The 14,813-nt window shown below is 35.7% G+C and overlaps 1 pseudogene; it reads right to left on the bottom strand.

The window, feature by feature from the left end:
• Positions 1-6,339: 6,339 nt before the first annotated feature.
• LOC127455872 (zinc finger B-box domain-containing protein 1-like) overlaps positions 6,340-14,813 on the bottom strand; it is a 66,336-nt pseudogene continuing 57,862 nt past the window's right edge.

Here is a 14,813-nt window from a genome sequence, read left to right as displayed (position 1 = left end):
ACACTCATCCTTGAGCGAGCAGCTCTCTTCAATGGCCAAACTGTCTAAGTATGGAATAATTAGGTATCTAAAAAACACAAGCTGCACAAATGTCCTGTTAAAAGAGCTGTCTGTGGTTTTCATTAACGCGTGATTATATATTTATGTTGGAAGAGCTTAAGGCATAAAATTAAAGCATAATGGATGTGTTATTACATACTATGGTTTTAACTGACAGTAGGTACTGTATGAATTTGAGTGTGGAAATGTTTTTAAAGAGTTTATCTGCTTAGGGCAATAGTTATGATGAAAGATTCAGTGTGATGTTGTTAGGCCAAACCTCTGGTCTATGCCACACGATGAGGTAGCTTAACTCAAAAGAGCTTTGATTACACTTCAGGCTTGATTACACTTCCTCGTGCTTGACGTATGCACTGAGCGGTGCACACGCACTCTAATCACAGAAAGGGGACTGTAGATGTCAAGATTTATTGTGAAAAATGAGTAACATTTTGGTCTGTTTCTCACCTAAAACCGATCATATCACTTCAGAAGACATGGATTAAACCACTAGTCATATGGATTACCTTCATGATGCCTTTATGTCCTTTTTGGAGCTTGAAAGTTTGGACATATTCACATCATATCTCCATTAAAATATCTTAGTTTGTATTCCGCAGAGAAAAGAAAGTGATTTGAGTTTGATATGGCATAAAGGTTAGTAAATTATGAGAGAATTAAAAAATGTTGTCTGTAAACAACAGGTCCTTTGTGAGGAGCAAAAATAGATTTCACCAAACACTTACAATCATGTATAACTTGTGGCAAACCTTTAGGCCAACCAATGTAATCGTTCACCCTAATCCTCAGCAATCAGAAATATACAGTATATGTCTTTATTTAGCCAGAACAGAATCCTTATCTTGTATGTGTACGCACCTAGAGAACACTCCATGTGGTTTTGTCCTTCTCTAGGGGTTGGAACTGGAGTTAAGCTGGACTGCAGGGCTTCAGGCTCCAGTCCCAGGGTGAGGAACCCCTTCAGACCTTGGTCATGCCCCAGATGGATGTGCTGACGCTGGGCTACAGAACAGAGGGTCTGCAGGGGGTAAGAAAAAAGTCAGAAAGACTATCACTCTAGTCAATTTTTTGTATGGATCTATGAATTCACTCAAAAATATATAAAAATGCAATTGATAAAGATAATGGGCCTTATTCATCAAACATGAGCATAACAAATTTTTGCGTAAATTGTTCGTAAAGCTGCTCTGATGTAAATTCTCAGATTCATTAAGGTTTTCGTATTTTCAAAATGTTAGTTGATATACGAACAAAATGTACACCTGCTCCCAACCATGTGTATTGGTGTACACGATTTACCAAACAATTAGTTCTGCTTGTGTTTCATGGATGAGAACGTTTCATGAACGATGCCTAATGACTCTATGACAATATGTCAATATGTCAGAAGGGGTGTATCCCTGGTGTCCTGGCCAAATTCCCCCCATTGGCCCTTATCAATCATGGCTTCCTAATAATCCCCATCCATTACTTGGCTATATCTCTCTACTCTCTCCTCTCCACCAATAGCTGGTGTGTGGTGAGCGTACTGGCGCACTATGGCTGCCGTCGCATCATCCAGGTGGATGCTGCACACTGGTGGTGGTTAAGGAGAGTCCCCTTGTTCACTGTGTAAAGCGCTTTGAGTGTAGTGTCGAAAAGTGCTATATAAATGTAACATTCATTCATTCGTTCAGTCTCTTCTATAATGAACATGTTTTCAACTTCTGTATTGAAAAAATATTATTGACATGTTTTGTCAGGCTAAAAGGTAAAAATGTCAAGGTGGATAAACCATTCTGAGAAACTTTTATTTAAAGGTTCAAATTCTTAAAAAAAAAAAAAAAAAAAACCTGTAGTGTTATTATTTTTATCTTAAAATATTTTCTCTTATCCCAGTTTAATGTGCAACTAAAAGAAAGACATTCATAGGTAGAATAGTGTAATAATGTTGTTTTAAAATATTATTATTGTTTGAAAAAAAAAAAAAAAAAAAACATTAACCAACATGCAGAAAGCTATTTTATTGTTGAAAACCATAAAATAGGAAATGACATCAGAGAAACATTTCTAAGAACTTTACACATCCATTTTAAACATTGTTAAAATATATATATATATATATATATATATATATATTTTTTTTTTTTTTTTTTTTTTTTTTCATCATCGGACATTATTATTTGCAATTGACCCAAGTTCTGATGAGCACTGGTGCCTTTTTTCTTATGCATGTTAAATTATTGAGGTCAAATTTAAAATGGCAAATTTGTACGCTGAATATGCAGACTTTTTTTTTTTTTTTTGAAGAAGAAGAAATTACATATTTCTAACCCTGAAAGGAAATGAGAAACAGTTATGTTTTGATTGTCTCATGGCTGGTGTGGAAATGGAAAATGAGGCAGGGAATAAAAAAATGATAATTAAGAACCCAATTTTCTGATAGCCAGACAAAAGAGCTGAGATAATCAAACTGTCACTGATCAAACATTTAATTTCAGGTATGTAATATAGTTCATTTTCTTCTCACTTTCTCTCTCTCTGTAACACCATTAAACTCTAAAAGTCCATTTGTGACTAAACGAAAGCTCTGTTTTCAATTGCCCCTCATGAGCTGTGTGTTGAGGCCAGTCTGTCCTTTTTTCTGCTATTAGCTCTTACACAGCATGAAATCTGCAGTTAAATTAGATACGAGTAATATCTAATTGATCAGGTCTTTAGTAGAGTTTCCCATAAGGCTATTAAATTTGAACCACATAATTGTCTTTTTTCTAGTTCTCTCATTCTCTTTGCACTCTATTCTGTATAATTTCAATCAGAGAGGCAGGGAAAGCTCTCATTTCTATCAACATATCGATGCCTCATTTCCTGCTGGCAACAAATGTGCTAAAATGCCCATCAAAGCAGCCATGATGACTCAAAATCACTAATTCTAAGCAGTATTGGGGTAATGCATACTGTAATCAGATTACTTTTTGGAAGTAAAGCCGGGTGCACACAGTACGATTTTTATGGTCCTTTATGATTGTTACTTGTCAGCACTATATGATCCCAGTGAGATCTTGGGTTGAAGCCATGGCACTGCAATTTTGGACACTGCCAGAACTTTATCGGAGGCTAAGATTCATCGCAAAGGCAATTAATCCATAATCAAAATCATACAGTGAACCTGCCTTAACTTATTGCTTTACATTTTTGAATTTACACTTGACTGGGTGGATCTAACGGAATCTGTAAAGAATATGTCCAGGTCAAGACAAGAATTTTTATTGTGCGAATGAGATTTCCAGATTTCCAATACAAAAAAGCATGAAATTATATTTTGCATAAATATAATGAAGCCTACATTTAGGACCATTAAGGTTTTTTTACATTGTAAAATTTTTTTCAGGAATCTGAATCTGAGTAGTGACAAACACAGAGTGAAAAAGAAGAGAACATGAGGACAGGAGAGCAAAATTTGAGGCAGAGAGGGGTTTGGCAGGGAGGATGCAAACATGTGCCTTATCTAACGGCTCACAGCGAGCCGCATGGACATGTTTTAGCAGCGCTTCTCGGTTACTCTTTCTCTCCCCTGCTTTCTCTCTGCTGCCTGCTGCATTAATAATGCTTATCCTACACAGCTTGAAGTTTTTATCATTTTGCTAGTCAGCACATACTGCAGAAACAACCGCTGTGTGAATAAAGGGTAATGTCTATAAGTCCAGTGTGTGTGTGTGTGTGTGTGTGTGTGTGTGTGTGTGTGTGTGTGTGTGTGCATGCGAGTTCCATCAGCACTCTCTGATGCAGATGTGCAGGACCTCAAGGGATGATAGAGATTAGGTTATTGTCATTTTGAGGGTGTTTCTCAATGTATAATTACTTCCTAGTCTCTTAAAATCCAATTATAAAACAAATAGTTCTAAAATATGATTGGGTAAACACACCTTTCAGCGCACATCAATTTAATTCTATATTATGGTTAATGACGTGATGCATTTCACACAAAACAATTACTTAAATACACCCCTACTGTGATGAACATGTTTTCAATAACTGAGTTCAATGTCATTTTTATATTTTTCTTAGATTCAAAAATGTATAAACAGTGTAACCGGTTGGACAGAGTAAATAAATAAATTAATTAATCAAATCAAATTCTCATTAAAATCTGAAATCCTTGAAAAAAGAAATGTTGGCATAAGTAGTTTGGAATAATCTATTATTAATATTTATAAAAATAATAAAATAAACATCGCAAACATTTTGTTTTAGATCATTATTAATATTTGAAAAAATTCTGTTGTCATGAGACAAAAAAAAAAAAAAAAAAAAAGCATAAAATTGAGAACACTCCCTTAGACCCCTGTGAAGTAAAAAAAAAAAAAAAAAAAAGAAAAGGTGAAAAAGTTACTTTTGATTAGGTCAAATGGAGCAAACCTGAGAAAACTTCTTCATATTTGTGACTCAAAAATGTATGCTATTTGCTAAAAAAATATATATACCTTGAAATATGCTTGGAACATTTTTGAAATTAATTATTAAATTGTGTACACTCATGTATATTCAAAGTGCAAGGAAAGTATTTGAATAGCTTTTGCTTGCTGGTTACACTTGACATTTTAAAAGTCATTAAATCTTTTTTTTTTTTTTTTTTTAAACACTTGGAAACTAACATGGTCACAAAGACTACATTTTTACAAAAGTAAACTAGATTTTTAAAAGATTTCACATTTTTATAATCCCTGATGACCTTATTCGTCAATCACCTACTTTTGTGCCAAATTGATTCAGACTATATTACTTGGTGAAATAATACTTTATTGCTTCAGTATGTAAAGGATAATGGCTGACTGAACATTCTGCCTCTTATTATATGTCTGTTTACCAAATAAATGGACAAGAAATATTGATTTCACTTGATTTACTCTATTTTATATTATGAAAAGAAAGAGAAATGCGATATGAGAGACATGAAACTAGGACAGCTATGTAAGAAACTTTTGTCAAGAAACATAAAAGTAAAGTTTAGTGGTCATTATACACAATTATTGCAGCATGCCAATTTTGACCAATTAGAACTGAGTTTTCCAGAGTGCCATTTAATAAGTCATTAAATCCTTACTATGATTATTATATACTTGATAGTTCTGACACTAAATTCTGATGTAAAATACAGATTAATGAACATTTGAGACTTCACAACGACCTACTGTATGACTGCATACTGATTGCTTTTATAAATATTTGTTTAAATCACCAATTGCCAATCAAAACATGAAGAAAACAAACTTTGTTGTTTGCAAACTGTCTTTTCCAGGGTAGTAAAGAATTATAATGCCTTTGGCTCTAGAAAATCATGGAAGTGGAACAAACTTGCAATCAGATTGTTATTTATAATGTTCAGCTAACTTTAACTTTTGCCAGTAGAAGTCCACCCACCTAAAAAGCTCAGTTGTAGGGAAAGTGTTGTCGTTTTTGTTGACCTCTGTGTGCCCTTTAACCATTTTGATGACGATGGTGAATTGTACCCATCAGTATGAGAAGACTTGATTCCTAGGGCTATAGGGGACCTGATGGAGCCATGAACAGGCTTGGTAGGTGGAGTACTATCTGAGAGTGATCCAGTATGTGATGGTCCTCTAGATAAAGACCTTGATGATGGAACTGCAGTGCATGGAGAGATGATGGAACATTCTGGTGATGGTTGAGTTAATTTCAGTTCATATTATTGTTTTAAATCACCAGGTCTTCTGTTCACTGGGGAGGAAGCCAATCTAGACCTTGGGGATGGAGAGCTTGGAGGTTTTGAACTTTGTTTAGGGATGAGAAATGCTGGCAGTTGACATTGAGAAGACTTGGGAGATGGTAGACTGCAAGGAGAGAGGACAATAGTGGAATCACAGTCTTGAAGGTCTGGATTCAACTTGGTTCTCAGGGAGGAAGGAGATGATGGTGGCAGAAGGTTGTTTGAAGAATTATGTTTACAGCATGATCATCTGGTCAGCTCAGACAAGGACACTGTGGAAATAACGACTGGACATCCAAATTCTCCTTCACCATTTTCCTCTTCTGTCATTTTTGGAAGAAAACAAACATGATATCTAGCATACCAACTCTGAACCCTACTGCCCCTGTTAAACACCTTATAGTAAGTCTTGTTGTGGCTGATGCAAATGTAAATGTCAACATAACATTGTATTTATTTGAGAAAAAGAGCCACTTTAATTCTAATTGATTTTAAGATTGCATTCCTAATGTTAACATTTATGTTGCATCTTGGTTCTTGCCTTGAATCTTTTACATTTTGCTTTAATTTTCTGGCTCGACCCTGGAGGATCTGTGCGTTCCAATCATCTGCAAAAATTGAAGTGACAAAAAAAAGAAGAAAAAAAAAAGAAACTCAATACCAAAAAACAAACAAACAATACAATGTGACACAAGAGAAATGAAGGACAAGGCAGAATGCTAAAACTGCAAGCAAATACAGGATTTAGGAGTCATTCACTGGCTGTAGTTCAGAAGTCCTTTACAGAGACTGGGGTGATGGGGTTCACAATTACCTCATCTAAATCAACGATACTTAGACAGGATTCTGAAGGGCAGTCCACTCTCCCAGCATCTTCAGCGGGAGTGATCGTGAAGAGAGAAGCAAAGTACTTACTTAACTCCATCTGCTCAGCTGCAAATCAGAGACACCAATGAGTGAATGAGTCATAATCTAAGAGGCAGCATTATAGATTTATGATCCGAGTGAAACACTGAAACATATCGGCACAATGATCAGCAATGCCTTACTGCTGTAAATATGTCTCTTTACTCATATACAATTTTTAAGATAAGGCAGCACAGAAATTTCAACAATTATGATCAAATATTTTAGAATCAAAACGGAGTGACAGATCTCCAACTAAAAACACATGGCGCTTCACGAAGATTCATTTAATAATTTAAGATAATTGAATGTATATTTAACATATACACCTTACCTGCAGAATATACCATGAGGAAGTTAGAAATGTAGAAAAAAATAGTGGAAAAAGAATTTTGATGCTTAAGTCACTTAAAAATGTATGAATGTCATTGCATTAAATAAAAAAAATATCAAAGCAAGTGGCACTTTCAACCAAATGATAATAAACCTTCCTCAAAACTAAATTTGCTTTTCAAAATCATTTTTGCAATTACTTTTAACCAACTGGTCAGAATCAAAACAAAATCTTCAAACCAATCCTCAGAGTTGGGGAACATTGTCAGAGCAGAAGGAAGCAAGTCCAGGATAACCTTGTACGTGGTTTGATTCATGCGTCCTTCACAAAGCCGAATCTGCCCGATTCCAGCCTGAAGCACCCCTAGATCATCACCGATCCTCCACCAAATTTCACAGTGGGTGTGAGACACTGTGGCTTGAAGGCCTCTCCAGGTCTCCGTCTAAACATTAGATCACCAGGTGGAGGATCGGTGATGATCTGGGGGTGCTTCAGCAAGGCTGAATTTGGGCAGATTCGTCTTTGTGAAGGATGCATGAATCAAGCCACGTACAAGGTTATCCTGGAAGAAAACTTGCTTCCTTCTGCTCTGACAATGTTCCCCAACTCTGAGGATTGGTTTTTCCAGCAGGATAATGCTCCATGCCACACAGCCAGGTCAATCGAGGTGTGGATGGAGGACCACCGGATCAAGACCCTGTCATGGCCAGCCCAATCTCCAGACCTGAACCCCACTGAAAACCTCTGGAATGTGATCAAGAGGAAGATGGATGGCCACAAGCCATCAGACAAAGCCGAGATGCTTGAATTTTTGCATCAGGAGTGACATAAAGTCGCCCAACAGCAATGTGAAAGACTGGTAGAGAGTATGCCAAGATGCATGAAAGCGGTGATTGAAAATCAGGGTTATTCCACCAAATATTGGTTTCTGAACTCTTCCTAAGTTAAAATATTAGTATTGTGTTTTTTAAAAATTAATATATTAACTTGTTTTTTGTTATTTTGACCAGTTGTCATTTTCTGCAAATAAATGCTCTAAGTGACAATATTTTTATTTGGAATTTGGGAGAAATGTTGTCAGTACTTTATAGAATAAAACAAAAATGTTCATTTTACTCAAACACATACCTATAAATTGTAAATCCAGAGAAACTGATAATTTTGCAGTGGTTTCTTAATTTATTTCCAGAGCTGTATGACACATGGCTATTTGATCAGTTTGATGTTTTTAATGATTACATTATGTACAGTGCAAAATTATTAATACATTATCAAAACAGAAAACTTCTGATTTGTCTGCAAATCTCAAAGCACTTGTTCAGTTTTGGTCATAATGCCAACATGCATTGTATAGTACAGCTTCTAAGCTTTAAAACAATACCTATTTTGTGTTGATCAAAGTTATTGATATTATTGATATATTATTTTCTCGCAGGCCTGAACATACACTGTATACATACGACTTTTAATGTACAAAATGTATTAGCAGATTTCTGTAGAAATTAACATTTACCAAGATTACTAAATACTATTAAATATTGTTCATTGTTAGTTCATGTTAGTTCATAATGCATTTGCTACCTAATGTTAACATATACAACTTTTAATTTGAAATAAAATGTAGTATGTTGAAATCAACATTACCAAATATTAATAAGAGCTGTAAAAGTATTGTTCAATATTAATCAGGGTTCCCACTCTTTTCAAGGCACAATTTTCCAGGACATTTCCAGGACATTTTATGTGTCACACAGTTGTAATATTTAAGCAAAAACACATAAAAGGTCATTAAAATAATGGTTATTGGAGAGTTGTTGTTGTTTTTATTTATTTATTTTTTTCAACAATTTAATTACATTTCATAAAAGAAATGGTGTCTAATCAAATTCATTTGTTAAAACTTTAATCAAATAAAAATGTAATTATTTTAAGTAATAAAATTTTTCAACATAACATTGCATTATTTTTATCAAATGAAGTGCTTTCCTACAAAATCTTCAGAGCGCAGTCTCAACACTGGAGATATTTTTGTCAAATGAAGTGCTGCACAACAGAACATCACGAATGTGAGATATTAATTTATTACATTATAATTATTTATATTATTATTTAATTGCATTAAACATGATCTTTTTAAAATTTCACATGTCCATTTAAATTGAGGTTTTATTTTGGCGTTTCTGTGTGTTTTTGACGGTAGTTTCTCACTTTCAGTTAAGTAGTTTGCTACTTGTCCCAGTGTGATTATTAAACCCCATTAAAATAAATATATAGTCTGTATGTGCTACACGCTTCAGAGCGCTCTGCTCACTGTCATCTGTGACATACTGCGTATACAGTGGTTCTCAACCTTTTTTGAGTACTGGACCCCTATCATATCTAAGGACCCCTGGATCCTCTATCTATCTATCTACCGTATTTTCTGGTATATGTCACGTTTATTAAATTTTTTCATCATCCTAATTTCCTAAAGGTCCTACTTATTTACATGATGCGTATTGTAATTGATGTCAGCTGGTCAAACACGCGGCTCACACATCAATGGCTGCTCACCAAAACACATAGAGATGGTAGCATTTTAAAGTAGCCAATTCAGAGTAGGCTATTTTGCTTTTATAGAATATATTATGCAATTAGTTTAAATATTCCGTCCATCATAATATTTTTGTACCAACAAACTCTAGCTACTGACAAACGCAACTCCTCGCATGCCCACAAATGACGTTTCATTGTATAGTAAAAACATTCAGGTAGTGTACTGGATAATTAATACATAGCGGAATGGGTTGCAAATAACAGAAATATCCACAAAGACAGTCACTAACATTAATGTATTAACAGAATACAATAATCATACTGTTTTACTCACAGACTAAAAGCTGTATTTTTGTATACAGCGTAGAGTTACATATACAGATGTGGGTTACATGTCGTGGGTTTTTTTTTTTATCATGAAACAAACAGAATATGAAAAACTGTTACACATCATTACTTAAAGCAAATTCTCCTGATAAAAACAAGCCCTAATGCACCATGATATGATTTATAGTATGTTGAGATAATCGTCATGGAGCGCATTTTAACATTTGATTCTGAGTGGCTAAAGGGACGTCAGACAGCTGCTTCCGGGTCCTAATGCCTTCTGTATGTAATGGTAGACAGCTCCCCTGGCCTCAAGAGGCGCACTAGTGACTGTCGCTAGAGGCTATAGTCTTTAGCCTCCTCGTTAGCGCACCCACCTCCCATGCTAGAGACCCCGGTTTGAATCCTGCTCAGAGCGGGTCGAGCAGGACCAGTTACATGTATACAAACTCTGTCATTGCGACTTATACACAGATGTGACTTATCTGTGTTTTTCTACTCTCTCCCAACAACGCGATTTTCAAATATATTTTGAATGATTCTATGGATCCCCTGCAATTACACCTCGGACCACTAGGGGTCCGCGGACCCCCGGTTGAGAAACACTGATCTAATAAACACATACACACACAGAGTGTGTGTAATACCATGATAAGGTGTAAGCGTACAGGCGGACGGCTCATGCAGCACATGTAAATTATATATATATATATATATATATATATATATATATATATATATATATGTTTTTTTTTTTATTAAATCACAGCCTTTTGCGGTTTAATAATCACACTTGGGACATATCGAGATTTTTATTAGATTAATTGTGTATTCAAACATTAATTTTCATCCCAAATATGTCAAATTCCATGACATTATGCATTTAACAGCTAATGCAATTTTTATGACTGGATTCAGCGATTTTATTTGTTTTCCACATCGTGGAAATCATAGGGCCCTACATGTGGTAACGGCAGTATAAGCAGACTCCGATCACTGAATTATTGAAAATTAATTTACATACCAATGTGTAATGGCCGCATCACCACACTACCACCTCAGGATGTGAATTCATTTAGTTTTTTTTAAATCTGTGGTCTGACCGTCATCATTGTCTAAAGTTTACTCAATAAACTTTCAATATCAATCTTGAGTTGAGATAACTAAAACAGCAGTGTTGGAATGGGAAAAAATGTTACTATATCAATTTGTACAAAAACCTTGCCAGCAACACAATCAAAATGTTTTATTATCCTAAAATATCTTCCAGGACAAAGAATTATTTTTCTGAACATTTAGGTATTTTTCTCATTTTCCATGACTTTTCCATGACTGGAAAACTGCTTTGCAAAATTCCAGGTTTTCCAGGATTTCAAAGATGCGTAGAAACCCTGTTAATTTATGTTAACTAGTGTAGATAAGTTTTGTTACCGAATACAACCTTATTGTAAAGTGATACCACATAAACTCTTGTACATTATTTCCCACTAAATATTCTGTTTCCAAGTGGAAATATTCCACTTTACAGAAGTTAAATGTTTCACAAATGCTATTCGTTTTATGTCTTTAAATGGAAGATAGGCCAAGACAAGCTGTCGACTTTGAGTAAAAGGCTGAACAACTACAAGTAATCACCAGCCAGTAGAACCCAAATCAGATGAAACCTCAGAAAGCCGACATTCAATTTGTCTGACTGAAATGTAGGCAGAGTCAGAGTTCAGGTGCTGATGGTCTGGGCGACACAAGTTCGGGCGGGGACAGATGAAGAGAGACGGGCTGTTTCAGAAAGACTGAAGGTGGTCAGTACTTTGACAACTGTGCTCAACAGCTCTTCTCTCAATCAGCTGTCAGGTGCTCCGTCAGGCGATCATCCCCCTAGAGTAATGAGAGCTGTTGGATTCCCTGTCAGGGACACGGTGATGGATCAGAGCCGCCGGCTGAGAGACGAGAGCTGCTCTCAGCGCTGACTCACACAACTCAATTCTACAACTTGAGTTGAAATGAGTGCACATGTGTGGGTCTTTGTGAGTCACACCATCTGGCATGTACAGTCAGTGGAGTTCAAAAGTCTGAGCCCACATTGAAAATCTGGGATTCAAAGTCAAAACTGGAAATAAAGAGCTTTAGGGTTTTGAAAAATCCAAATTTACCCCATTTACTTTGTTTTCAAATACATATTTAGATACATTTTTCTATGTGCTTTTAATGTATTTAGCCCTCACTATCTGTGTATTATCTTTATACAGGTCTATTCAAATTGATTGAGTGTGCTATTTGTTAGCAAGTATTCTTCACTATCCCCAATTGTATGATACTGTATGTGGGTGCTTCTTCAACTTCGGGCACTTTTATATCCCAGGGGTTGATTTTTCTAAAAAAAAAATATATATTTCATATATATATATATATATATATATATATATATATATATATATATATATATATATATATATACTGCATGTCTCATTAAAACATAATTGGAAACTTATAGATTTGACTGTTTTAGCCTTGTCCCAGACCCAGACTTTCAGTATTAAACTATGAAAATCCATTAAAAAGATACACTATTATGTGATTTAAAAATATAATGTATTTTTTTTTAAATACACCATTTCCACCACACCAAAAATGTTGCCCCTAACAAGGTTTTTTTAATAAGTCAACAAAATGTCAATGCAGAGCATACTTGAGATGAAATTATATGAGACAAGTGATGTTTGAAGAAAACAATGAAAAATCAAGGCAAATATCACTTGTCGTTTCCAATCAAGCTGTAAAGTGTGAAAATATTATTTAATAATGTATATTTAGGATACATACAGTGCTCAAGTATTCAGACCCCTTCATTTTTTTCACATTTTGCTATGTTGCAAATCTTGAAGAAACATACTTGATGATATTTTGAAGAACAGACGAAAGAAAAGCCGTCAATTCGCGTGTCTGATTCGATGTGTATTCAGAAGGTCATTGGCACTTTGACGAGTTCTCACTGTTTATTCTATGTCAGTCATCTCGGAACAGTTTACGAGAATAGTGTTGTCTCCGAATGCTATATGATCTCAGACCATCTCAGAATACATATGCAAATGACAATTGTCATGTGTGTCATCATAATTCAGTACAGCCTCAAAAATGGTTCTTGAACAAGAAGTTTCTCTTCTGTGCTTGTCTACACTTTAACCTCCATTTGTATGTTGCAAAATCATCATTATGATAATAATAATAGCCTATGGTGTTATGTTATATTGTTATATGTTCTTTTCTAAAATAACATTAAAATTATATATATATCTCAAAGTGGCTGGTAAATAATCAAAGGGGCTGGTAAAATTGTGCATTCACCCGCCACTGTGGCTGGTAGGCAAAAAAGTAAATTTCATACCCTGTTACAGGCCCTTAACTCAGTACTTAGTTGAAGCACCTTTGGCAGCGATTACAGTCTTTTTGGGTATGATGCGACAAGCTTTACACACCTGGATTTGGGGATTTTCTGCCATTCTTCTCTGCAGATCCTCTCAAGCTCTTTCAGGTTGGATGGGGACCGTCGGTGGACAGCCATTTTCAGGTCTCTCCAGAGATGTTCGATTGGGTTCAAGTCTGAGCTCTGTCTGGGCCACTCAAGGACATTCACAGAGTTGTCCCTAAGCCACTCTTGCATTGTCTTGGCTGTGTGCTTAGGGTCATTGTCCTGTTGGAATGTGAACCTTCAGCCCAGTCTGAGGTTTTGAGCGCTCTGGACTCAGATGCTACCACCACCATGTTTCACCGTTGGAATGGTATTGCGCAGGTGATGAACAGTGTCTGGTTTCCTCAGACACGACACTTGGAATTGAGGCCAAACAGTTCAATCTTCATTTCATCAGACCAGAGAATCTTGTTTTTCGCAGTCTGAGAGTCATTTAGGTGCTTTTTTTGTGTGTCTTGCACTGAGGAGAGGTTTCCGTCTGGCCACTCTGCCATAAAGCCCAGATCGGTGGAGTGTTGCAGTTATGGTTATCCTTCTGCAAGTTTCTACCGTCTCCACACATAATCTCTGGAGCTCAACCAGAGTGACCATCGTGTTCTTTGTCACCTCTCTTATCAAGGCTCTTCTCCCCCGATTGCTCAATTTGGCTGGGCGGCCAGCTCTAGGAAGAGTCTTGGTTGTTCAAAACTTCGTCCATTAAATAATTATGGAGGCCACTGTGCTCTTGGGAACCTTCAATGCAGCTGAAGTTTTTTGTAGCCTTCCCCAGATCTGTGCCTCAACACAATCCTCTCTCTGACCTCTGCATGCGGTTCCTTTGACCTCATGGCTTGGTTTTTGCTCTGATATGCATTTTCAGCTGTGAGACCTTATATAGACAGGTGTGTGCCTTTCCAAATCATGTCCAATAAATTGAATTTGCCACAGGTGGACTCCAATTAAAGTGCAGAAACATCTCAAAGATGATCCAGAGAAATGGGATGCAGCTGAGCCAAATTTCAAGTGTCATAGCAAAAGGTCTGAATACTTATGTCAGTGTGATATTTAAGTTTTTTCTTATTAATAAATTTGCAAAGTTATAAAAAATCTGTTTTTCACTTTGTCGTTATGGGGTATGGAGTGTAGACTGATGTGAGAAAAAAAAATAATTAAAAGCCTTTTAGCATAAGGCTGCAACATAACAAAATGTGAAAAAAAAAAAGAAAAAAAAGGGACTGAATACTTTCTGAATGCAATGTAGAATGTTAGCTATGAAATTAGATTTAGCAAGACAAAGGAGTCTGACAATTTATTCAAAACGTTAAAAATGTAATTTCTATCAGCATTATTTCCACCACAGAATTCTATTAAACACAATGCAGAATATGAGATGTGCTGGAAATGACACTGTGGTGGGAATTTTCATAACTTTAAAAAAAAAAAATGATAAAAATGACATAATCTCCTGTGATGCATGTATTTACACTGTAGGACATTGT

The sequence above is a fragment of the Myxocyprinus asiaticus genome, chromosome 18 (assembly GCF_019703515.2).
Source record: "Myxocyprinus asiaticus isolate MX2 ecotype Aquarium Trade chromosome 18, UBuf_Myxa_2, whole genome shotgun sequence".
NCBI classification, from domain to species: Eukaryota; Metazoa; Chordata; class Actinopteri; order Cypriniformes; family Catostomidae; genus Myxocyprinus; species Myxocyprinus asiaticus.
The sequence above is the reverse complement of the archived record's forward strand: the minus strand, read 5'-3'. Positions and strand labels throughout refer to the sequence as shown.